Source organism: Erpetoichthys calabaricus, chromosome 2 (genome assembly GCF_900747795.2).
Source record: "Erpetoichthys calabaricus chromosome 2, fErpCal1.3, whole genome shotgun sequence".
Taxonomy (NCBI): Eukaryota; Metazoa; Chordata; class Cladistia; order Polypteriformes; family Polypteridae; genus Erpetoichthys; species Erpetoichthys calabaricus.
This window is the reverse complement of record NC_041395.2, coordinates 227,295,689-227,322,976: the sequence shown is the minus strand read 5'-3', so window position 1 is coordinate 227,322,976 and position 27,288 is coordinate 227,295,689.

The window sequence follows — 27,288 nt, the reverse complement described above, 5'->3', positions numbered from 1 at the left end:
TGCAAAGAAGATACACTATCCTTTGTAGACTATATGATCTGGGCAGACCTGCAAAATAAAACTCCTATGACATAGTATTGTTTATAGACTGTAGCTCAGCATGTAACATTAGACTTAAGGAATAAGAGCAGTAATTTTCAAGTTATTTTTTCACAATCATAGTATACATTAATTTTCCCCTGAAGATTAAGTAAATAAGTGAAGCATGTAAAGTTTAAAAAAAATTCTCTTGTTAAAGTTTAAAAATCTGGTCTGTGGGTCATTAGGGCAAATGTTAAAAATCTTACCAGATATGTCTATTTTGAAGCAGCAATGGTTTTGATTTCAGAAAGCATTACTTCATGAAGTCTGTTTATGACAACAAAGTTATCATTTAAAATAACCCTCTGCATAAAGCTGGTGGCACATTATATGACTTCCTGTCTTGACAACAGTCCTATCTTCTTATCTCATTGCACATGGATATCAGATTACATGGCCAGATATTCCAGGGCATGACAAATTGCACAACCCCTTGTCTATTTTCCTGCTCAGTTTCACTTTTCCAATACATAGTGTGTATGCCCCTTTTTCTGACAGACAATTGTGTGTTTCCTGCTACTGGTTTAGAGGTACAGTGAGTTTATGTCCAATCTCTTTTTGCATTTTGTCCTGATGCGGAAAACATGAGACATCAAACAGACGAGCCTGTGTTCTGTTTGTGAGGTCCAAGACATCCACGCTCCTTATCCCTCTTGATATCATTATATGCATTGTACTTACAGGTGAGTGCTCATTGGTTGTCAGCTCTCATACACACAAATCCACCCCTATGACTTAGAACACATTCAAATTTGTTTGATTTTGTTGGGGCGAGTCACAGAATGGTTAGAATGAATTGCTGGGTATTTCAGATTATACAATTGCACACCTCAAATACCTCTGACTCGCTAAGATTAGATAAATGAAGTCTTCAACTGAAAACTGCTGGAAAAGTTATGGAATGTGACAGGACCTTAACTAGAGATCTTGGCATGTCCTTATTGACTCCATCAAGTCATTCATGATAATTGTCAAAACAGACAGACAGACAGACAGACAGACAGACAAACAGATAGATAGATAGATAGATAGATAGATAGATAGATAGATAGATAGATAGATAGATAGATAGATAGATAGATAGATAGATAGATAGATAGATAGATAGATAGATAGATAGATAGATAGATAGATAGATAGATAGATAGAACTTTATTTGTCCCCCGGGGGAAATTTGGCTTTTTACAGAATATCTTTAAAAAAAATAAACACGCATATAGGTACAAAAGTAAGTAAGGAAATAAATAAATATCCACTTACACTTTGGTCTGAACAAAGAATAGAATTAAAAAGAATGAAAAGTTCAGACTTGGCTTTCAGGGTTACAAGTGAGGCATTATGCAGATATATTGCTGTTGGTATTAAGGACCCCCAGTAGCATTCTCAACACACTTCTGCTGAATAATTTGTTGGCTGAAAGACCTCAGTGTTAGTGTGTCAGAAAGAGGATGTGCAGCATTACTCATAATGGCACTCAGCTTTGTTTTAACTCTCTCCTTTACTACTATCTCCAGGGGGTCCAGAGTGTGTCATATAACTGAATGTGTCCTTTTAATTAGCTTGTTGATTCTCTTGAAATTGGTGTTACCAGCCTAGCAAACCACAGCATTGAAAACTGTACTGGCCATCACAGAGTTATTGAAGATGTGAAGGATGTAACTTCTCAGATTAAAGGAACACACTCTCCTATGGAAAAAGAGCCAGCTCTGCCCATTCTTATAGAGTTTCTCTGTGCTCCGAGGCCAGTCATAAGAGTGGTCCACCTCTACAACCACTCCCTGAACAGTGACTGGATGTAGAGGCTCTTTGGTGTGGCAAAGGTCAATCAGTTTGTTGATTTTTCTGAAGTTAAATTACAGACAATTTTGTTTGTACCAAGAAACAAACGTTTCCACCTGACTCCTAAATACCGTCTTACCCACTGTGGCAGGTGGCTGGGTGTGGTCATCAGCCGCCTGCCTATTTAAGGAGCCGCCTCCCCTCACTCAGAGCTGGAGTCGGGTGAGGAGGTTGACGAGGTCGGAGAGGAGGCGGCGAGGAGAGGCCTAAAGAAAGAGAGAAGGCTGAGAGAGAGAGAAGCCTGGACTTTGGGAGACTGTTGGGGTTTGTGTGTGGCGGTGCACTTATGGACAACTGTAAATATGTATAATAAACGTGTGGTGATGGCTGTAAACGTGTCTGCCTGTCTGTGTCCGGGCCGCCCTATTCCACACCACTTTATCAATACACCCCAGAAGTATAGAATCATCTGAGAATTTCTGCAGGTGACATGACCTGCTGTTGTATTTATAGTCTGAGGTGTACAGAGTGGAGAGAATAGGAAACAGGACTTTTCCTTGTGGGAAGTATGCTCTGTTGCAACAATTTTTTGATAGGATTGGTCATCAAAAATAATGAGATGGGTTTACCTTCTAACGCAATGGTTCCAGAACAAGTCTCTGTCTTAATTTTAGTAAAACCTAGGAGTTGGTCATAGATTTCAAAAACCACAAATTCATCTACACTGGTAGAAATGTTGTGAAGACAGTCAGTAGCTTTAAAATTATTCAAGTCACAATATCTTATGACCTAATAGGGGCAATACCCATCTCTGTTATTGTCAAAAAAGTTCACCAATGCCTTTACTTCCTCCAATTCCTGAGGAAGACTCAGATGTTTTCATCAATACCCACCAATGTCTACTAACACACAGTGGAATCCACATTCATTCCATGTGTAACATTTTAGTATGGTGCCTGCTCAGCTCAGAATCAAGACCAACTACAGAATATTACTCGAACACAGCTCCCTGCTTTCCATATTTTACACATTCTGCCTCTGAAGGCTGACACAATTATTAAAGACCTTAGTCATCCTGCACAGTCACTTTTCTCCTTCCTCATTCTGAAAAAAAGGTTGATGGCCATTGGTACTGAAACCACTAGATTTAGAGATATTCTTTGCCCTTAGGTCATAAGGCTATGCAACATACTCACAACTGCATGAGTACATCTTGTGTTTAGTATTTGATGTTTTTTCTTGTCATGGTTTGAGGGTAACAATTTCATTGTTTATTGTACATACACAGGACAACATAAAGTTGAACATGATCTTTATCTTCTTCACACATTCCAAAGAGGTTTGAGTTAGGGTGCCTTAGATTAAACTGCTGTCCTTACTGCTGGACAAAGCAGTTTATGACAGTGTATGAAATAAATCAATGTGAATTTCATGATTGCAGTTTCAAATACAGTACAAGTAAGAGGTGAAGTTTCAAAAACAGTACAAGTAAAAGGTAAATTAGGACATATGCTAAAAGCATCCTTAGTTATTTAGTTTTCTAAATATACACATTCACAGATGTGCATGAAAGCTGGAAAAAAAACCCGGAAAACATCCTGAAATATATCACTTAGACAGGTGAGGACTGAGTCACCAAAAAGTTTATAAAGACAATACAATGGAAGAAACCAGCAAAAGCCAAGGGAGTTTAAAATTATTTTTAAACAGTGAGAAAGTTGATGAGGCAAAGTTTAGCCTTTCATGTTGGTATTTGTAATATCTGTCATACTTTGTGAAATCTGCAGCTGACATTTTAAGGGTCTGACAGTTTTTTTTCCGTTGTATAGATAGTATGAAAAATAACATTATTAAAGAATCATATTGAAACATTTCAGCATTAGAAAGGGCTGGTACTATTGGAATAAAGAGAACACAATTCGAATTTAAATGGCTGAATTTTTCAGTTTTCAAAACTAGTAGAACAAATAAAAGGAAGTGCCATGTCACCTTTGATTCCATCCTACAAGGCATAGACTTTTGGAGAACACCAAATGAGACAAAGTCAGACATGCGAGGTCTAACGTATTTGTTATTTCACTGTAAATAAAGCAAATTTGTTGGCTGAATTATAAAAAAACTGTTTTGGTCCTACTCCACGAGAAAGAGTAAAATAGGGAGTAATGTCAGTCAATTTATTTGTATACATCAAAGTACAGAGAACACGTACTAATTTTTATTTATATTGTTAGTCTGTCAATAGATAAATAACAAAGCAGGGCCCCATTTTGTTTTGTCATTAAAACACTTTCCAAAGTAGTTTAAGCTAAATACTGTAGAACAGTGTGAAAGAAAAAGTAGAATAGAAAGTATGGTGGTTATATTTACTGTATACAGTGTTTTTTCTTAACTACTGTATATACTGTAAGTATGTAACATGTTTTGAGTCATATGTATTGTGTATTATATGTATTAGCACAGAGATGTGCTATCCCTAGTAGGCTGGATGAATCAAATTTTTGTGTATTTCTAGATGTTGTGTAGGAGGAAAAGGAAAGGCCTCAACTGTAGGGTGGGCATCATAACAGAGAGCTATGTGGAAGCAAATATTCCTCAGTCATGAACATCCATTATTGTATAGGAATATAAAAATGTATATCACAGTGTGGCCGCATGGTGCTGTTTTTGCACTCCAGTTAGTATATTTGGAGAGAACAACATATTTATTTTGTCACTTACATCAGCATTATTTTATAAGCAGGTAGAAATAAAGAGATGATTCATTTTATCTGCTTTACACAATGTGTTCAGCATTATCCTGCTCTTATCTTTGTAACACCTTTCTCTGCATATTTAGTTGGGTTTCTTAGACCAGTGGTTCTCAACTTGTGTGGCTTTGGGAAAAACCACCATCACCCCTTAATTGAGTGTTGTCTCTGAGGCTAGGGATCTGCACTGGCATTCGGAAGGTTGCCGGTTCGAATCCCGTAAATGCCAAAAGGGATTCTACTCTGTTGGGCCCTTGAGCAAGGCCCTTAACCTGCAATCGCTCAGCGCTTGGAGTAGTGAGAAAAGCGCTATATAAATGCAGAGAATTATTATTATTAATGACAAGCCGCGACCCAAAATTTTCAACTTCTCAAATTTAGTGAATGAGAAAAGATGGCGTAGTTTGAATCTGAGATAGTAGAATAGAATATCACAGTATGCCAACACAAAAAACCTGATAGACCTAATGATAATCCAAAATGACCAGCAATTGGCGATGCCAGAGAGGGAAATAGTCCCTTTTACACTCAATTATCTGCATTTTAATTAAAAACAAATCTCTTCAGTACTACTGTTAAAAACTCTTCAGTAACTGTTTTTAACAGACTCAACAATGCTTTCATGTACAAATATGAAATAAAAAGGGGCAACAACTGAGAAGTATTTACAAAAAAAGTTATGTAGTTTTACCAGAGAATCCTCACTCACTGAATCTATGACAACCAACACTGCACTATGGAAAAAATTCAGTTTCTTCATTAGCATTTTTTTTAACAAAGGGAAATAAATTAAACAAAGAGTGAAGTTCAAAAGGATTCAAGTATACTAAATTAAATTTTCTTCTGATTACCTTATCACTAGGTGACAAGAGTCTCAACGTCTGGAGTTACAGTAGACAAAGCAACTCTGAGGTCATGTTCAATGTCCAGTTTGTTTCTGTGTTTTGTCTTCAGCTGAACCAGAGCTGAGAATCCACACTCAGAGATAGGGAGTGCTGAATGGTAGCAGGATTTTTACTGCTCGAGTCGCAAGACAAGGATACTCGCTCATCACAGTGCTGCACCAGAACTGGGAAAGGCTTACCTCCATGAATTTCTTTTTTAGCGTACGGTCACATGATAGCTCCACCAGCTGACTCTCTTTGTTGCTTGGCAACATGACGCTTTCCATGTCGATTCCAAATGGGTCATGTATCCAGTCATCATCCCTCTCTTTCTTGGTAAAGTAGTCATTAAACCGCTCAAGAAGTTTATTCAGATGTGTCGTAATCGCTTTCCTCATTACATTTTTTACTGCTGCGTCCAGTTGCTGTCCCTCATGACAGGCATTGGGGAACATGTCGAGTCGGTTTTTAGAAACATGACCTGTCTACAAGGACATCTTTTTTTTGAAAGCATTGAATTTACCATACTGTTCAAAAATGCTGTGCCCCCTCCCCTGCACAGACACATTTAATGTGTTTAATTGTTCAAACACATCAGCGAGGTAAGCAACGTGTGCAAGCCCCACACTGTTGCTAAACAGGTCAGCAAGAGGCAAATTGTTCTGGGCAAGAAAAGCTGTGATTTTAGCTTGTAGTTCATAAAAACGGGACAGTACTGTTCCCCTCGAAAGCCAGCATACCTCAGCATGATACAACACCTGTACGTGCTCACTACCAAGATCTTGGTGCAGTTTCTGAAAACATCGGGTGTTCTTTGCACTCCGTTTAATGTAGTTTACCACTTGGATGACATCTCTTAATGTTCCATGAAGCACCAGTACCATATACTTTGCTGCCATGGCCTCCCGATGTAAAAAACAATGGTTCCAAGTTGCATTCAGAGCTTTCTCAAGTATTTTCCTCACGACTCCCGAGTTTTTTCCTGTCATGGACGCTGCACCATCAGTTGTGACACCAACGCACATGTCCCAGCTTAGGCCCACTGAACACAAATACAAGTCCACAGACCTGAAAATGTCCTCTGCAATCATAGTAGTAGGGAGCTTTCTTGTGCAGAGAAATTGTTCCTATAAGTCTTCGTCCCACACATGTGTCACGTAATCGAGTAAAACTGCTTTGTTTGTTATGTCTGTGGATTCGTCCATTTGTAAGGCAAAATGACCAGTTGCCTTAATGGGAGCTGTGGTCTGTTGTTTGATGCTATCCGACATGTCTTCAATTCACCTACTAATAGTGTCATTTGACAGAGGTATAGTTTTTACTTTATCCGCTGCGGATTGATCCAACACCTCTCTGACCATGTCCATGGCTGCAGGTAAGATGAGGTCTTCTGTAATGGTGTGGGGCTTCTTTAACTTTGCAATACGATGTGCTACCAGCTAAGATGCACAGAGTGCCTGTTCTTGTTTCAAGCACGAAGAAGTAAGACACTTTTGTGTTGTCCTCAGGTCTTGAAGTCATCTTTTGAAATACTCAACAGGTTTATCTTTGAGATAATGGTGTTTTGTTTCCAAATGCCGCTTCAGTTTTGACAGCTTTATGCTTTCACATGCCAACACCTTGCTGCACAAAACACACTGAGGATTTTGTCCTCCTTTGTCGTCAATATAAGAAAATCCATATCTAATATATTCTGTGTCGTACCTGCGTTTCGCCATACTCAATTAACATATATAAACAAAGTTTGTGGGTCTTCTTCTATGGTGTGAAACCGCGGTTGTCAACTAGCATTATCGCCACCTACTGTTAAGAAGTGTGAACAGACGGCACTCCGTTTATTTTTTTCTTAACATTGTTTTGCCTAGGCAAAGGCCCGCGACCCACTGAAAACGGGTTTGCGACCCACTTTTGGGTTGCAACCCACCAGCTGAGAATCACTATCTTAGACAGTTGTTCATTGTTTAATTAGAAGTATCATTCATTATATAGTTCTTAATTTTATCTGCCATTCAGTCCTTGTTGGGTTCATGCCTTACATCCTTATTAAAAGAATAGCCTAGTGATGCACGTAATACACCTTAATAGCAGGATAAGTGACTGTGTGTCCAACCAGTTTCTACGTCTCTGTCATTTCAAAAGGTGGCACATCACAAGCATTTGCAGTAATAAAAGGCACTGCACATAACATGCATTAACACTGCCTTTACAAATCTCATACCAAATGGTATATAACAGACACATTTCATTGTACAATGCACTGCACATGTTAATGCCTGGGTCTACATTGATTACTTTGAATCAATCAATAGTATAGCATAGTGTAGTTCTTTGCCAGTTTTGCACTTAACTTGTGTGTATGTGTATGCTGCACAATGGTCCTGGGGAACATTATTTCATACCAGTGTATGCTGCAATACTGTGTATGGATGGTAGGACAATAAAGCCACTTGGCTTGACTTGAAATTTGTTGTGATAAAAGTAATTATTTCATTATTTTCCTTGTTTAATATATGACAATATATCAGTTATAAAGATATATCTGAAATTTTAAAGAGGTGTTTATCCATAAGTAAAATAATATAACTTCTTCATATTTCGCTGTCCTTTTTAAATCCAGCTAGCCATCCACTCATCCCACTTTGTCCTTGAAAGGCATAGGTGAGAACTAACTTAGTATAAAACATTAGTCCACTGCATAGCAGACACATGCACTTTCCACAGCTAACTCATAACAGGTCAGCGGATTCATTGATCAACATAACACACACATGTTTGGGTTGTGCAAGAACTACATCGATGGGCACACAAGAACATTAAAAGAATGTCCAAAATATATGCAGGAATCAGGCCCTTAAACACTACTCTATCTTTCTTCTACCCAGTACAGGACACTTTGGATTTGATTCACTTATTAACAGCATTATACTCTACTCAGTGGCATCCTCAAATACTCTACTTCATTGGATCATATATTAATATTTTATGATTTTTGAATTTTAACTTATTTCTTGTATATCTAATAGGTGGTTACTGACTTTTAATTCACAAAATGGTCATCGTGTTTTTTAACACTTTGCCTCAAATTAATACGATTAGTCCACTCTTATTAGGCTGGGGGGTACATTTGTAAACTTAAAATAATTTCTTTTCTTGACCTTCTCAAATTGCCAAAAAATGATATAACATGACACAGTATGTTCAAGAAGCCTCCAGAAAAGGTACAATCTAACAACCTGTCAGAGTGATCATACCTCTATATTGCAATGAAACATGGACCCTTTTAAAACACCCTCAGAGGGTGAGTTTGGCCTTTCAAAATGCCAGCTAGACATCCAGGCCTGTATTGTTATCTAGTCTACCTTTCGGGCAGTACTGATTGACACATAGTGTGAACTGTGAAACTGGGAACAAAACAAAGAAGACTAAATTCAATTAGCTTCATAAATTACAGGAAAGTATTAACTGGTTATGAATTAGAAAGTGAGCACTCAAGATACAGTATGTAACTATGCACAGTTTTGGCAGGAAAATGACCAGTTAAACTCAACAGTGTGCTAAAATGAAATGTACAGTATTTCTTTAAGTAAAAATAAATTATTGCATTAAAACCTTACAACAAATATAGTATAACATATTCTCTTTGAGCAAGGTATATGCTTTATGTGCATAATTAAAATTATATGTAACGTACATTTATTCTTAACCTGAAAATGACAAAAGGTAGGTTTCTTTTATTTATTTAGCATTACAAATGTGTAATCTGGATAGTCAGTAAGTAGTTAGAAATTTATAACAACAAAATTTATACCTAAGTTGTCAAGTTTCCTGGTGGTCTGTTGCATGGGGAGGTTTACCTTTAAATTTTACTCTTAAATAGGTATTACTTCACAGTTTTAATTTAATTCCTTGATAACTGATTCCAACAAAATGCTGCATTAGCTTTGAAATTCCATCGGTCAGGCTTTTATGAAGCCTTTTAAACAGAGTATGCGTATTTGCCTAACAATGACAGCTTGGTGGTGCAGTTAGGCTTACTCAGTTGTTTCATGCACTATGGAAAGATCTGTAGTTGGCCAAAGCGAGGAGGCTCTTCCCTGTTCTTGTTATTCTTTTCAACAACAGCAGGGAATCTGTGGCTCACAGAGGTAAAATTGACCAGTACATCATTACCATTGGTGTCAGATGAGAGGGGTCAATAATAGTCAACATATTACACAAGTACATAAGAGAAATGGCATATTCAGTGATCTTTCATGATTTAATTATTGAATTTTGAAGCAGTTATCATGTAGCGGTAAAGTACATGGGACATTCAAAATGTTTCCGCACTTTTATATTTTTGTTGGAAATGGTGAAGGTGGGAGGAGTAGTTATTAGGTATTAAATAGTTGGTACGACACTGGGAAAATTGCATCACAAATGACGGTGGCTATGTAGAAAAGTGATGTAATTTGTTTTTAAAATTCTTAATGAATAGAGTTTAAAAAGTGTGGAAACTTTTTGAACATCCCTTATAGTTAACACCGACAAAATCTGCATTGTGCTGGGAGCTAAGAAGAGATTATCGCAAGAATTTCTACTGTTGCGCAGTTGCATGACAGTGGAGTCGTAAAGAGACAAACAACAATCGCCATATTGTTTAAAAAAGCCACTTTTTGTTTCCTTTTATGCATATTTCTCACAGGAATATAATTAAAAGAGAAAAGTGAGAAACAAACATTTTGTTAAAACAATACTCCACCTGTCCAATTTTTAAAACCAGTTATTCCAAGCAGAGTCACAGGGCACCTGGAGTTTATTGAAGCAAGCATCGGGTGCAAGGCAGAAACAATTCTGAGACAGGGTGCCAATCCATCACAGGGTGAACACACGCTAGGTCCAATTTAGCATCATGAATTTGGACTGATGGAGGAAACTCATGTACACATGGTGAAAACATGGAAACTCCACACAGAGAGCACCTGTCATTCAAAATTGGAATTCATTCCTGAGGTTTCACTGCCAGTGGAAATGCTCAGTGTAAGGTTTAGTAAAGCTGAGCGAAAGCGCTCCATTCTGCATGAAAACATGACATTAAAATTAAAGTATTGTGTAAAAAAAATGTTTTTTTTGTGTGGTGTATTCCTTTAAGATCTTTGGCAGCCTACTGCCTATAACCAGGCAAACCATGCAAAAATCAACAGGAAATGATTAACCAATAGGAATAGGTTCAGCCTGTTAGTTTTGATTGACAAGTGACCAAAACATCATGAAATGAAGCATTGTGAAATAAATAGTGCTGATATTTGAAGGGTTATCCAGAAATGTCCTGATAAATTGTTAAAACAGACTTTGAAAACGAGGCCATTTTGAAATAAAACCAGCAATAAGTAAATGTAAGGTCGCATTACTGAACCAATATAAAAAGATAAAACTGCATTTTGTAATAATTACACAATTTTTATTTAGTTATGCATTGTCACAATTCAATGACTCATTTATGTATATAGTCATACTTTTTCTTCTGAATATTTATATCGTAGTTACCATTTTACTTATTTAATCTTGCCGTAAATGATATTCCATATTTACATGTCCTCAGCTGTGCCCATCACACTGAGCTGAGGCTCTAAACACTTCAGCTGAGCTCTGTACCTCTGGATCTTCTGGTTCTTCAGCAGTGTTCAACACATTGAGCTCTTCTGCTGCTTAAGCTTCCATCGCTCTAACTTCACCAAGCTTTTGACAGTACCCAGAAGTCATAGTGTCCTCTGACAGCCAGGAGGTTCAAACTAAAAAACATATTAGCAACAGTGCCCAAACAAACAACATGTTCCTACACCAGTAAGATTCTGAATAAGAAACCCAATCAAGAGACACATTCAAAGATGTCACTCATCATCAAATCCCAACATCTTTACCTTCCATCACTCCGTGTGGACCATAATCAGTGAATTTCTACTTTTAAGGTAACCTCTTCAGGACCAGTGTACCTAGTACATGGCTAGTAATGTATAACTATCTAGTGGCCTATTAGTTGGAGAAATGTGCATCTGAATTTTCCCAGAGCAGTAGATAACTGGCAATGCAGTGTGCACCCATTTGAGGTCATTAGTTTACTGACCTGTTAACACTGAAGTCGAGGTCACCCTTGATGAAGAACTTCTTTCAGACAGAAAAAAGTGGATTGTTGACCACAAAGTGAAAACATGTCTATCACTAAAACAGATGTGTGAGACAGAGAAATCAAAGAAGTTAATCAAAGAGGTTAATTTTGGCAAAAGAAAATTACATGTATGTAAAGATCCATTTTTGAGCCATAGATCTCTTATTGTTCTACATTAGACAGAGTAATGGTCTGTTCTGACTAATAAAGAAATACCTTGCACTGTCTGTGTTCAAAGCCAAGATTTTCTTTTATACACAAGTGTATTCCAACATGGCACTTGAACCAGAACATTTTCAAAAAAAGCAAAGGGCGCAGACAGTAATGTGATTGACAACTTCCCTGTAGATTGTGGTTCTCATGATGGGCCCAGTACAGAGTTCTGCTTTAGCCTTCCAAGAGGAAAGCCCTGGCTGTGCTTTTCTTGCTAAACACAAAAAGTAGGTACTGTTTTTGCAAAGAAATATTTCTTTACCATAGAACCTAAAGAATCTGCAAAAGAAACTTTTTCTGCAACAGATTTTTTGCTCTGAGTGCCTAGGACAAGTTACTGAACTAATCTTCATTTTGCAATAATCCAAGACTGTTACGAGGCATACTACATGGCATGTAGTTTTTCTCTCCAATTGGAGTATGCTTAAATAGTACTTACAGTTTAACAATAAAATGTCAGGTCTCTAAGTCATCCAGTGACCACTTTTCTTTCTGACTGAGACCACATTGTATAAACAATTTAGCATGTGTGGAAATTTGTACCAATACCAAAAATTGACAGATGGGCTGCACAATTTTGATGACCGCATTATTTAACCTGTCTTTTGGGAAATTTCACCCAGTTAATTCACATTGATAACATGTATTGCAATACAACTTCTTTTTCAGAAAAACAAAACACTATTATATTATACGTTTTGCTGTAGTTCTTTAGAGTTAGTGATATGTTTCAGAGTAATTTGTCTTTATGTTTTCACAATGACAATATGTTGTGCCAGCAGTGACCACATATACTCCATATTACTGGAACTGGCCACACTTTTAAGCTTATTATGCTATCTTTACGGCACCACCTACAAAAATCTGTTTTAACGCAAGCAGGAGAGTCAAGCGTGTCATAGTGACACAAACATAACTTAGTAAATCAATCCTGACCTTATTTCAACTGCTTTTACAGAATCATACTGCAGTTGGCAGGGCCTTGAAGGCTTTGGAGCAAACAATCCAGATATAATATCCAAGCCACGACTTGGTTCTTCACGCTTACCTTAACTTTGAGGCACTGACAACAATTTTTCATATGGTCGCTTTGGGAACCATCCATCATTTGTCATAATGGGCCTGTGCACAAAAAGGGGGTTTTCAGTATATTAGGTGAGTAGTTTTTTTTTTTTCTTAATTCTTTAAATGTGCCCTCCACTACAAGATAAATGATTTTGATAGTAAATTTCTTTCAGTGAATTAAGTAAATATTCCCCACCAGAGACTGAAGGCCATGTCAATTGAAAAATAAATTGTGTGTAGAGTCTTCATAAAAATAAGTTTTGATAATTAACAAAGTTAAGCAAATCAAATATTTAGCAATCATATATACAGATGGTTCTCATACAAGTTTTGTGTGTGCTTGTCTATTGGTAAGCAAGGAGTTTTCTTCTTTTATTTAAATGCCCAAATAATACTGTTTCTTATTTCACCTTCCTATGATAAATCGGCACCATGGATTGCACCTCAGAACAGAGCCAGCCAAATAGTACATAATAGAGAATATTCCACTTTTCATACAAACACTAATGTTGAGGTCACTGAAGAACAACTACTGAATGAACTAATGAACATGAAGGTTAATTATAATATCTTCTGCCAAGGTCATTGCATTTTCTATGAAATATAATTTAGTTGGCATACTATGCATTTATCTTTATGGCTTTCTGAAGAGGCTTTCAGGGTTAGCTGCCAACTAAATAGCAAAGAGTACAGATGTAATTAACAGAATTTTTATCAACAAAAAATGGTTGCTTGTGTTGGCATGTATATTGTGTGGCATCCGGCTGGGTTTTTTCGCCCGACCGGGATGCCCAGGAGGAGCGGAGGAGGGCTTGTGCCTCCTCCAGGACACGAGGGGGCGTCCTCCTTGGTTGCTTTGGGGGCCACGGGTGCAGAGCTTGGAAGCTCTACCCTGTAGGGGCCCGTGGTCACCGCCAGGGGGCGCCCCGATGCCTTGGGAATGTTGGACCTCAGTACTTCTGCCACACCAGGAAGTGCTGGGGGGAAGAGATATGGAGACACCTGGTGGACTTCCGGTTTCACCGCTGGGGCTTCCGCCACACAGGGGTGTGGCTACAGGCCCTCAGGATGCAGCTGGAGCCCATCTGGGGTGAATAAAAGGGGCCGCCTCCCTCCAGTCAGGGGCAAGAGTTGGGTGGAAGAGGACAAAGCTTGGTGGAGAGGAGTGGAGGCGGACCAGAGACTGATAAAGTATTGTGTTGTGGCCAGGACTTAAAGGGGTGATTGGTGCTGAGGCACTGGGTATGTGCACTGTATATAATAGAAATATGATGAATAAACGTGTGTGTGGTGATAACATCATGTCTACCTGTCTGTGTCCGGGCTGTTCCCCACAAATGATACATGTTGAGGCTTTGAGAGAGCTCTTAAAAGAGTATGGGGTTAACTTCAAAATGGATCTTCTTTACTGTTTAAGGGAGGAAATGAAAATAAGGAACACTTACAAAAAACAATTTCAAACGCTTGGGGTACATCTTTTCCAAAGCAGCCGTTTTATAACATGACACAAGAGAACATAAGAAACCACTTTACAACCATCTGCTTTGGGTTTGTTTATGTGTGTTATCTACACTCCTGTGAAAAAGTAAATACACCTCATGACATGTTTTTTTCTTTATATAAAATAATAAACATTGCACAGCTGAAAGGATTTTGCATGGATAAATTGATAAACTTACTTCATGTTGATATCAGAGACTGGAAGACAGAAAATGCCAATTTGAGGTTGTTTCTGCCAAAGGGGAAAATGACAGCTATTACAGCCAAGGACTTACTTTATCCACAGAAAAAGTGGATAAATTATGGCAAAGTCAGATTTTTATTATTTATTTTTCAATTACATCTATGAAGACATTGTTTAAATAAAGATAATATCTTGTTAAACATATGTAATGGGGTGTATTTACTTTTTCACTTGACTTTACATTTAATTATATCATGGTTAGGTAGTTTCCGAACATTGTATTTTTGTTATTTTCACTCCCATACAAATCTGTGCTCATCATCTCATACTCATCCATTTTTTTTTCGAGCTATTAAGGTTATCCAAGGTTGCAGGGAAGTGATAACACTGGGTAGGACAACACCTTGGACAATGTGGCAGGTAATTGGCAACCCTAACCTTGCCCAGTATAAGTGAGTGTATGCAGTGATTGACTAGCACCAAGTACTGCTTTTGTTCCCTCTGGACTGTCATCTACAATATATGCACAGTTAGGTTCATAAATATTTGGACAGAGACAACTTTTTTCTAATTTTGGTTCTGTACATTACCACAATGAATTTTAAATGAAACAACTCAGATGCAGTTGAAGTGCAGACTTTCAGCGTTAATTCAGTGGGGTGAACAAAACCATTGCATAAAAATGTGAGGCAACTAAAGCATTTTTTTAACACAATCCCTTCATTTCAGGGGCTCAAAAGTAATTGGACAATTGACTCAAAGGCTATTTCATGGGCAGGTGTGGGCCAGTCCGTTGTTATGTCATTATCAATTAAGCAGATAAAAGGCCTGGAGTTGATTTGAGGTGTGGTGCTTTCATGTGGAAGATTTTGCTGTGAACAGACAACATGCGGTCAAAGGAGCTCTCCATGCAGTTGAAAGAAGCCATCCTTAAGCTGCAAAAACAGAGAAAACACATCCGAGAAATTGCTGCAATATTATGAGTGGCAAAATCTACAGTTTGGTACATCCTGAGAAAGAAAGCAAGCACTGGTGAACTCAGCAACGCAAAAAGACCTGGACATCCATGGAAGACAACAGTGGTGGATGATCACAGAATCATTTCCATGGTGAAGAGAAACCCCTTCACAACAGCCAACCAAGTGAACAACACTCTCCAGGGGGTAGGTGTATCGATATCCAAGTCTACCATTTGTATGCAATCGTTTTGTTCACCCCACTAAATTGAAGCTGAAAGTCTGCACTTCATCTGCATCTGAGTTGTTTCATTTAAAATTCATTGTGGTAATGTACAGAACCAAAATTAGAAAAAAGTTGTCTCTGTCCAAATATTTATGGACCTAACTGTATGTATGCTTGCATAATCTTTCTATATCTGTCCAAGAGAACAAAATGCACATGCATGCAATGCTGTCAACAGCAAGCAAACAAGGCAACATTACAGCAAAAAAATTCATGGTGTTAATTGTATAAAGCCTATTGTGTAAAGCCTATTGTACTATACTAGTATTCAGACTGTTATTAACTGTACTGCTGAAAAAAGCAAAGGAATATAGCACTTGTTACAATGTACTTTAAGATCTGCTGCCTTCACTTCAAATAATTTTGTGTGGGGTTTGTGCTTATGCAGTGGTTAGCAGTCCTGCCTAATGGATTTAGCGTCCTGGGTTCCACTTTCACACCTGGTCATTGTCTGTGTAGACTTTACACATTCCCTCTGTGTGCACTTGTGCTTTCCTTCCAAAGACAAACACAACAAGTAACTTAGAGTCTCAAAACGTCTAAAAAAAAAAGCAAAATACATTACTAGTTCTTGCTAAAAAAATGTGTTAGCCTTGTAAGCTATTCTGTCTCACTTTTAAACTCTTCTTTTGGCTACTGTTATGTTTTACTGACAGGATGTTAGAAAAGATTCATCTTGTTATACTGACATACAATACTGTAACTCTTCTTTTGGCAAGAACTGAAGGTTCCACAATTGCACATTGTAAGCATAAGTATGATCTTCCAGTGTTGTCTTTCCCTTTGATCTGATCATGATGCCAAATGTCATTTTTATTGGTTTGCATCCATTTTTTACTGATTCAGAGGAGAGATACTTATCTATTAAATTAAGCAAGAAAATAGACTAAATAAATAATATAAAAGTAGAAAAGAGACATCTGACACGGTGAGAATTTGACCTCTATACTCCCATTGGCAAAGTTAACTGGAGGGTCATAATTGGGAGAAATTGTTATTGGATTTCTGTGATATTCAGAAGTTGTTTGGAATATACACGACATTCAAACAAAAGAATGCTCTTAAATGTAGCTGGTGCTTTGGAGTAAAGGTCAATAATGATCTTTGCAGTTGTCTAATTCGAGTCCATGAAGTATTATCTGGACACTTGTGTGAAAAGAGGCACTGTACTTGTTAGCTGATCGCCACTTGGTGGTGACCTGGCTTGGGTGGATAGAACACCTGCTGGACAGACCTAGAAAGGCCTAAGAAGTATTGAGCACCTTCTGTGAACTACTAGAGGACACTGCTCAGTATGTTTGCTTCTTCTGCATCTTAGAAGAACTTGGAGGTAATACTGTCTGAATAGACTGTGCTCAAAACCTCTGTAGTTGAGATAGGTGCAAGGTCCTTCAGCCAGAATGTGTTGGTGCCCGTTATTGCAGCAACCCAGTGACCCTTTGGTGAACACTAAGTAAGGGAAGCTATCAATCTGAAGAAAGAGGTCTTCTTCATAATGCTGGTAGAGGGTCTACACATTTGACTGAGCAGTCCGAAAAGGCAGTACTGTTGACCCAAGTGAATATGCATGGGTGAGGCCATGCAAAATGACTTTCAGAGGCCCTTTAAGAGGTTTTGGGAAACACTTTACCAACACAGGAAAAGTAGGTGGAACATTGTCTAGGCTATTCTCAGTAAAAATGGGGAAGGCTGGTGTAGGAGGAACGCTAAAGAAAATAATTTATATAATGTTAACAGCCTCAATACAGTCAGTATTTATAGGCAAATAAAATTTTCTTCATTCAAATTTTCCCTAAATATATTAATTGCTCATTCTGCTAGTATTGAATGAGTAAAGCATACAACCCCAACTCAAGCAAGCCTTCATTAGTATGTATAATTTACATTTCCCTTCAACTTTATGTTCTTCACTGTATGCACTGAAACTGTATCTGCTCTTCTGTTTTAATTTATGTCTGCATTTGTGTTTACTTTGAATTATTTAAAAAGTGAAATAAAAAGACAGAATACTGTAATAAAAACTTAAAAATAAAGAGTTGTGATTACAATCAAAAATATAATAACTGCAACTGATTTTCACATTAAACATTTTATCAAATTCTCTGTTCTTATTTATAAGGCTATCTGTATAAATAACCTTGGAGTAGAAAAAGAACTAGAAAAGGAAATAAAGGGGAAAAAAACCTCATATCCAGCTATTTCATTTCTTGAAGAAAGTGATTGAAATTCTGTAAGTATTTTCTTCAAGTAAATCACAGGGGCATCTGAGTGAAAGGGGGTGGGTATTAAAGTTTAATGATCCACGCGGATGAGCCGGCTTTCACTCCTTGGATTATTAATCAAATACTTTGAGGGAGTTTATTATATGGTTGCTTCTTCTTTTCTGAGTACACATCCTTGGCTAGGATTGGGATTTAATTTCCTTTAGTGACTTTGGAATGCAGCAATATGCGAAGCAAGTGGAAGAAATGCGACATTAGGCTTCTGCATAATACTTCATGTTTGATTATTCATTACAATTCAAATATAAAGGGACTAGTAAGTTTCTGGTTTTATTAGACATTACCAAAAAAAAGAAAAAAGTTTTACTCAACTGCCCTTATGGTGCACTTTTGAGTAGGTTCTCAAAAATTAAGCCATCCCCATGGCAGTGTAGTGATAAAACAGTGGAATTACCTGACAGGAACACCTTGCATCATTTCTGTGTAAAAAGTGAATCCTGCTCAGTCTGCCGAGGCTATCTACTTCTTCTCATGTATTAATTTTTCACTTACATCTGATACTAACTTAATCATTAGCTAATGCAGTACACAGCAAAGGGCAAGGAGAATTTTTGTCTTAAAATAATATTATAATTTTTATACCTCTTTAGTATTTTAGAGTATGTACTGTACTGACAATGAGCAGCCTTGCTGCTGTAAATAATTTCTTAATAGCTCTCAGAGCCTGCTATCTCACTAAGTAATCTGTAAATATTAGATTTAAGGATTTAAGCCGTAAGGAAAATGCAAACAAGCATAAATATTCAAAATTTATTATAATTTACTATACTTCATATAGTGTCTTCTAAGACAGTTACATTTAGTCCTACTGTACACTATAAATGTTATAATGTTGCAATACTACTTTTAACAGAGTCTAATTTCAAGCATTCTAGCAAAACACAAGTAGTAAAATCAAAGAGATTTTTTAATTTGGGTATTGTGAAATTGAGAAGACAGTTAACTGAACACTTACCCAGTTAAATCACAAATCCTGCATGAAACAGTTGGAAACTAATACCTTACATTTAAGCTGTTATTTGTACTTATATTTCTGGAAAAAATATACTTCTCATAAACGTTTTTGGCAATGATGCTTTCTGCTTTTAGTCAAGTACTATACATCTGGAAAAAAAACATACTTTTACCCTGTTATAGCTGAACTTTTCATGTTAATTTTTTAAAATATCAATCCCCTTACATTGCAAAGAACAAGCACCAGCTCCTCACCGCCAGCTGGCTTATTCTGTGGATTTTCACTTTTGTTACTGATAACCAATGTGAAAATGATCAGACCCAACACACTTAAAAGGGTTTGGGGCAGCCACCTGTATAATATCCCTGGCTGCAATGGGTTAAGTTTTCCTGTCAGTGACTGGTTTGGAGTCCAGACATGAACTGACTAAGGTTTGGAAAGATGGCAGTTTTAAGTGATTAACCCAGAAATGATGTAGGGGAATTGGAAGTGACCATCTTCTGATGTCATCTTAGGGGCCGGAAGTGATGTCTTTCTGGGTGCCAGAACCGGAAGTGACGTTTTTCAATGTTGAGTCAGATAGGTTTCTCCACGGCTGGTCTGCAGAGACAACAGGAGAAGGTTTAGTGCACCCCGCCACCCCCTGGCCTGGCGTGGAATTACCTTTGCTTGGTCCATACAACGTCCTCCTACTCGCACATACGTGACACCAATAAAAAAGTCTTATCACCTATCATTGACTTATTCTGTGGATTTCATTGGTCATTATTGCCTGTCAGCCACAGACAAACCTATGTCCAAACCTTAAGGAAAATGCCTTCCAAAACATGATATTTGCTTATTTTGAAGATCCTGCTGAATTGTTAGAAAATTGGAGCCATGGCGGATTTGCCATGTAGTTGAAGTCAATATCCCTGGCCTCAAATTCAGTCAATGTTTAGACTCAAATGAAAAAAATCATACAAGTGTATAAGATCAGAAAGATAGGATGGAACTCAGTTGCTTAAGGATTTGTAGGTCATCAGAAGTATTTTACAGTGGGTAAGAAATTAAACTAGCAGCCATCATAGGGTGCTTAAAAGATTTGGTGTTCATTAGAACCATAGCAGCAGAGTTCTGGACAATCTGCAGCTTACTTAAAACAGACTTGTGAAGTCCATACAATAAGGCATTACAATAATACAGCCTAGTTGTTATTAATGCATGGGTTAATTACGCAGCAACTGCCAAGGGTAATCTAAGACAGGCTAAATTACTGAAAAAGGGAAGTTTTTATTATAAATTATTGATGTGTGGAACAAATGGCAAGCAAAAGTCAGATGTAACTCCAGACTGTTAAATAAACCCAAAGCCTGGACAGAAATACGATTGACTATTAATGTAAGGTGATCCATCTTACTCAAAAGAGATTTACTTGTCATCAGTAATATTTCAGTTTTTTCAATGTTTGATTTAAAAAAAATTAGACATCAGCCATAACTTGATATCAAGGAAGTAGGCCAATAAGTACAGAGAGATGTTTTTACATACTGTACATCTTTTAACACTTTAGTAAGGCACTGCAAAATTAATCTATTACCGATTTACTATTATGTAACAAGACCTTAACAAACTCTTCCTTGGGTCTTCATAACACTACCAAAGCATCACTTTTTATTCATTTCTGCAATGTAACCTACTAATGAAATGTCACTTTGGAGTGGTCTGAGATGGCTTAACTGGGACGCATTTCTCTTGATGTTATATATTTTGTATAAGACCTCTGAATCCTTCTTATTAACAAGACATTTGACCATCATGGCAAAATGCTGTGCTGCACAGTGATGAATAACCTATCTACTGATGTTTTATAAATATTATGAAGACCAAAAGAAGCCTTTGGTAAGGTCTTATTATATAAGAGTAAATGAGTAATAGATGCATTTACATCTTAGTATCATCTACACAGATCATTAGCCACATTTACAAGGGCTGTCTCAGTGCTCTGAGCATAGCAAAAATCAGACTGGAGTGCTTCAAACAGAAAATTTAAATGCATGTGAGGGAAGTTGAAAAATATGCATGTACTGTAATCAGAAAAACATTTAGCTAAATGCAGTCAAAACTGATTGGGCGGCGTTTCATGATACAGATGGACAATGACCCAAAATATACAGCCAAAGCAACACAGGAGTTTATTAAAGTAAAGAAGTGGAAAATTCTTGAATGGCCAAGTCAGTCACCTGATCTTAACCCAATTGAGCATGCATTTCACTTGTTGAAGACTAAACTTCGGACAGAAAGGCCCACAAACAACCAACAACTGAAAGCCACTGCAGTAAAGGCCTGGCAGAGCATTAAAAAGGAGTTCAAGACTTCAGGCTGTCACTGCCAGCAAAGGGGTCTCAACCAAGTATTAGAAATGAACATTTTATTTCCAGTTATTTAATTTGTCCAATTACTTTTGAGCCCCTGAAATGAAGGGATTGTGTTAAAAAATGCTTTAGTTATCTCACATTTTTATGCAATCGTTTTGTTCATCCCACTGAATTAAAGCTGAAAGTCTGCACTTCATCTGCATCTGAGTTGTTTCATTTAAAATTCATTGTGGTAATGTACAGAACCAAAATTAGAAAAAAGTTGTCTCTGTCCAAATATTTATGGACCTAACTGTATGGTGACGTTTTATCCCACCTTGCAAAGAAGTCATGTGCTGTTAATTATCAAAGCATTGCTATGAAACTATTAAACAATTTGTGAAAAATGGCAGCACCTGTCGAAAATAAAAATGGTGCAAAAAAAAAATACAAAATCAAAAGTGCACTTAGAACAAAAGAAAATTACTACTAAAGTAATAAAAACCAAATAGGGTTCAACAAATTAATGAACAAGCCAGGTGAAAATGAGGAAAAAAATTAATTCATGAAGCATTACAATTGTATGTTTCTACCCAAATGTGAATTGCTTGATCTTTTTCCTCCAGATGACTATAGAATAAAAATCACTTATAACCACTGGCATTGCTTCCATATGTGTAATAAAAAAGACACGAAAACTGCAGCCTCTCCAATTATTTCAATTACTGTAACTAAAAATGTATATAGACTCACCTGAAATTGATGATTCTCATCATATTCCAAGTATGAAATTTGAGTGTGCACTTGCACCAGAGAAGGAATTTGAGTGTGAGCTCATGAGTCATTTGCAGATACTGTATATCCCAAGCCCCCCTCAACCAAACACCCCCCCTCCCCCACAAAAAGCCTCGAGGCCTACATCTACAAGCCAGCATCAGCTTTCAAGGGAAGGAAAGGGAAGGTGCATGATGGTATAGAGTGAACAGAACAAGTCTCAGACACAGAGCACGGTGCTGAAAGGTGCCTGCTCACAATGATTCGCTGATGACATGCCAGGCCTGACAATGTATGCAAATGCAATAACAACCCGTTGTCTTGACAGTTTGCTTTGCTTGTGTGGGGTGAAAATGATAAGACACAGCAAAGGCTGCAGTGTGACTGAAGCCCAAAGGACTGATGCAATGCAACCCGTAGATGAACCGATGGCCTTTACTGTTATTTGATATTTGTGTTGAGTATAGGCAGAGAAAAGCATGAATAAGTACAACTCCTTGTTGGAGAAATTCAGGATCATCTTTTTTTTTTTAAATAACCATGAAGTTTCTGCAGTTTGACAACAAAGAAACACAACAGCAGAAAACCATTCAGTCCATCAAAAATCCATGTGACTACCAGCAAAATGATTGCCAGAGACTGTGGTGATATGACTTCTTGAACCTTTCACCATTGACAAAAAATTTGCTTTCTTTAGCCAAGCTGAATGAAAAAAAGACTTCATAAGTACAGAAAACAAAATGAGACTAGACCTGCTACTGTCTACAAAATGCTGTACGCCAAGAGTATTTTTCTCAGTGGCAGTGATGACAACTGGGAAAGCAGCATTCACTACCTTTATGTACAATGTCTAGAAAGACTGTCTGCCTTCTAACCATCATGCAGTCATCGGTACAGACAAAAGAAGTAATCAGACTGTAATTGTATTAAGGTATGGAGTTTGCTATTCATTTAATTCGTTATTTTAATCTAAGTACAGTAGCTCATTCTGGGATTAAAAAAAGATCATATTTGTATATTTTATCACTTTTATAGGTAGGTGTGGATGCACTCCATGAAATAGGAAGGCTCTATATAGTAAAGGGAAGGAGCTGCAGGTGTGCACATGCTGTGTTTTATAACTTGAAAGACTTGGCTGTGATCAATGACCATGTCTGTGTTTGTCCACAATGTGTGGCCTAGATAGAAGGCAGAAGGCAGTTCATTATGGACTTGGTACAGAAACTTCACAATAACCACATGATGGTTAGGTGTGTGTTGTGTGTAGTATTATTATTAATAAAACACATTTTATTTTTAATTGTAACCTATAGCATAAACAACCTACACGTGTGACTTAATAAAGGAAAATTTACAGTGAAAAAAATGACAAGAAATTAAATGGGGTAATAGTGAATGTGCTAATTCATTTAGCCTTTTCACAAAATTCAGATGTAATGTGTTGACAGGAAAATCTAATTCCTGTTAGTTAGCCAGCAATGCATTGTGTTTTTCTTATTTTCATCTAATAATTTTTTGCATTGTTGAAAAGCACTACACAACAAATTCATCAAAACTAGTCAAAAGCTATAAAAGGTTTAAGGAGGAATTTCTATATGTTTACCAAGGTAAGTTTGTTTACTTTCTTATGCCAATGTGCTAACAGTTTCAGCCTAACCTTTCTTTTATATTTAATATTACTTCTCTCCATTTTCACAGATATATCATAGTCTATCATAGTATAAAATAAACAAGGTAAATTAGCTGTTAACTTTATAACTGTAATTGATCTATCTTTACCTAGTGTCCATTTATGTGACAGCCAAGTTAGAACTTTTCTTCCTTTTTAATTTTCTTGCTTTATAGTCATGGTGGTGTGTGTTCAGACCAAAGTGTGTGTGTATATTTATTTATTTATGTAATTATTTATTGAGCTTTTTGTGTATTTATTTATTTAAAGAGCTTCTGTGAAAAGCTAAATTTCCCAGTGAGAATGGATAGATAGATAGATAGATAGATAGATAGATAGATAGATAGATAGATAGATAGATAGATAGATAGATAGATAGATAGATAGATAGATAGATAGATAGATAGATAGATAGATAGATAGATGCACAACTCATAAGAACTCTGGCTTTGCTTCTTTCTATCTTATGTTAGATAGGATGCCATAAATGCTATGGAGTTAGTGTAGGGCTGTTTCAGGGTGCACCTGCAATGGAAAAAAAAAGTTAAAGGTTATTTCTGATGGCCTTCATGAGGTGTGCCCACAGATGATAGTATCATTATTAGTGTATTTATCACTGTATTCATATTGTGAGTGGTTTGTTTTTCAGCTACTTCCAGGCTACTGGAATGTATAATCAGTTGCGCAAACTTGATGAAGGCTATGCAACTTAATGTCTTTTACTTTCTTTTCTTTTTAGGTTGGAGATAGGGATTCCCGGACATTTTTCATTCCCGGGAATGACACTGCTGGAATTCTTGGGTGAACGGGACTGGCCAAGCTCGCATACTGTATATAGCGTGTAAAACTGTAAAAATCGATCAAGAAATAACAGAGTTATAGTTAAAAATAATTAAGTTTTTTGGCCCATGGTGTAGTGTGTTGCTCATTAAATCATTTAACAACAGACCAGCAGCAGTCAGTCTCCCGGCTCCCACTAAGACTGAGCACAGTGGACTGGGAGGATGTCTGCACACTGCAGCTCACGAATGCTGGGACGGGGCAGAGTTCATTGACGTTTGTGCTGTTGACAGCTTTGAACAGCAACTTGAAATTGCAATGTGTCAGTCTGTTGCATCCGCATTATCTGTGCCATGAAACTTGCCATCACAGGATGATGACAAGAAACTGGATGCATCAGTAAAAGATGAAATGGCGGTGTTTCAGAGCAACGGCAAGCGTGGGTGTTGTTTAGAACAAGTGTATCAGTATCTGATGACTGTGCCACCTACTTCTGTGGAGGCAGAGCGTGCTTTCTCAGTGGCTGGCGTATTCTGCACGAAGGTGCACTCTCACCTGGACGACTGCACGCTGGCCACATTGTGCTTTCTACGCTCTTATTACCGCAGCTAACTAGATATATGTACTTATATGACAGCATGAACTGCTTGTAGTTAAGGTTAGTCTTTTATTGGTGTCAACATATTGCAATAGTTTTATTAAAAATAAGTGTCGGTCATTCTAAAACCGTTCACATGTGAGATGCTTGTGCACTGTGTCATCCCCGGGCAGCCCGGGATTCCCGGGAATGAAATGCGGGATTCCCTAATTCTCGGGAATGGATAAACCCATCCAGGAATGGATTCCCTAGTTGGAGATAACTCTTAAACTTTTTGCAATACCATAAATGCTGACAAATGTTTTGTTTGGCAGGACCCTACAAAACAAGCATGTGGTAAAATATTACAGGATTGCTGAGTCTCTAATACACATACTGTTAAGAACACTCTGGGAGATGTACAAAAGGATAGGGCAAAACTAGGTAACTGGTCATACTACAGGTGAAAAACAGTAAAAAATGCATAAAACAAAACATAAAATGAGAAGTAATGCCCAGAGAGCAAAGCAAAGGTCCCTGTAAGAGACAATCTTAGAAAGTTAATGTTCGATGCTAACTTTATTTACCTTATATACTCACGTATAATGACTTATACGCCTGTTCAAAAATGCGACACATTTTTTTTTACATCTTCTTGTCACCTCCAATCTCGCACCAGTTTCTCAGACGCATCAAATTTTGTTGCAGCAGCGCAGTTAACAATGTCTTTTGCTACTTCAATGACTTTTAATTTAAAACCAGCTTCATATTTTCTTCTGATCGAATGCTCCATCATAGATATGGGATGCTCTTACGATAAAGGTGTATGAGGGTGTGACATACAAAAAACACTAATCAGTTCAAGCGTTGCTTCGGAATAGTTTGGGTATTACTGTGTGGTCATGTAGGCACAATACATAGAAAAAAAAGGCAGTGTGCTCCATGATTACTCTCTCAGGTGGGCGTTAGCATATCACAATCTCTTGGACCAATAGTGTGAGTTTTCTGCATTTGACTTATACAACTGACGTTATAAAATACCAGAAATTATACAGTAAAATCAAGTCCCGACTTATTCGTGGGAGAACTTATCCACGAGTATATACGGTAAGTGTTTGCTTAATTTTTACAGAATGGCAGTTTCTAATAGCTACCTGTTACTGCTAACAGGGACTGTTAGATATGTTTCCAAATAGGAGATTGCATATAGTTCTCCAACCAGACTTATGTGCTTAGCATGCTTGACTTGCTTCACATGCATCAAGTACGACTATATGACCAAACCTAGAGAATGAAACAAGGTAAATAAGCCTTAAACAGAACTTTTCTTAAACAAGAACTTTTCTTTAGTATCAATTTTTGTTCTATTTTTTTGGTGAACTGTTTTGCTTTGATATTTTACTAAAACTCTGAAAACAGATATTTGGTCTGTCGAATTATTTGAACATGCATTGCACTATTGCCAGAATCAACCCATGAAGCAAACTAAAAGCTGTAAAACTTTGGTAATTTTGGATAAAGGCAGCTACAGTACATTTTACATCAGAAAGCTACCATCGGAAGACTTTGAACTTGAAACTAACATCTGAATACTCATCATGAAGGAAAAAGAATTGAGCTATATTGAGATACTGTGATCTTTTCTTCTATTTATGTATGATCTGAACTGAAAGCAAAGTTGCCATACTTGAATATAAGAGGATTTTTTGAGACTATGATAAAATAAAAAGGCATCGTGGATGATCAGTTATGTTATTGCCTGAGGGAAGGAAGCTTGACACATCTGTGTTGGTGGAAAGTCTCGATTGTGACATAGCTGTTGAAGAAAATGTTTGCCTGGAAATGTGCTGTCAGCCACTTGTGCAGTTATAAAGATGTCCCAGAGGAGATCAAGTGAAGTTACAGGGAGAGATCTGAGTACGGACCAAAATCCAAAGAGCGTGCTTAAGGATCTTAAAGTTCATATAAAGAAAACCAAACTCGGCTTTCTGATTTTGTGATTGAAATTGAAAGCCTTAAAGTCAGTCCTGCAAATTTTACAACTTTGAGTGCAGGTGTTTGAAATCTTTCACAGG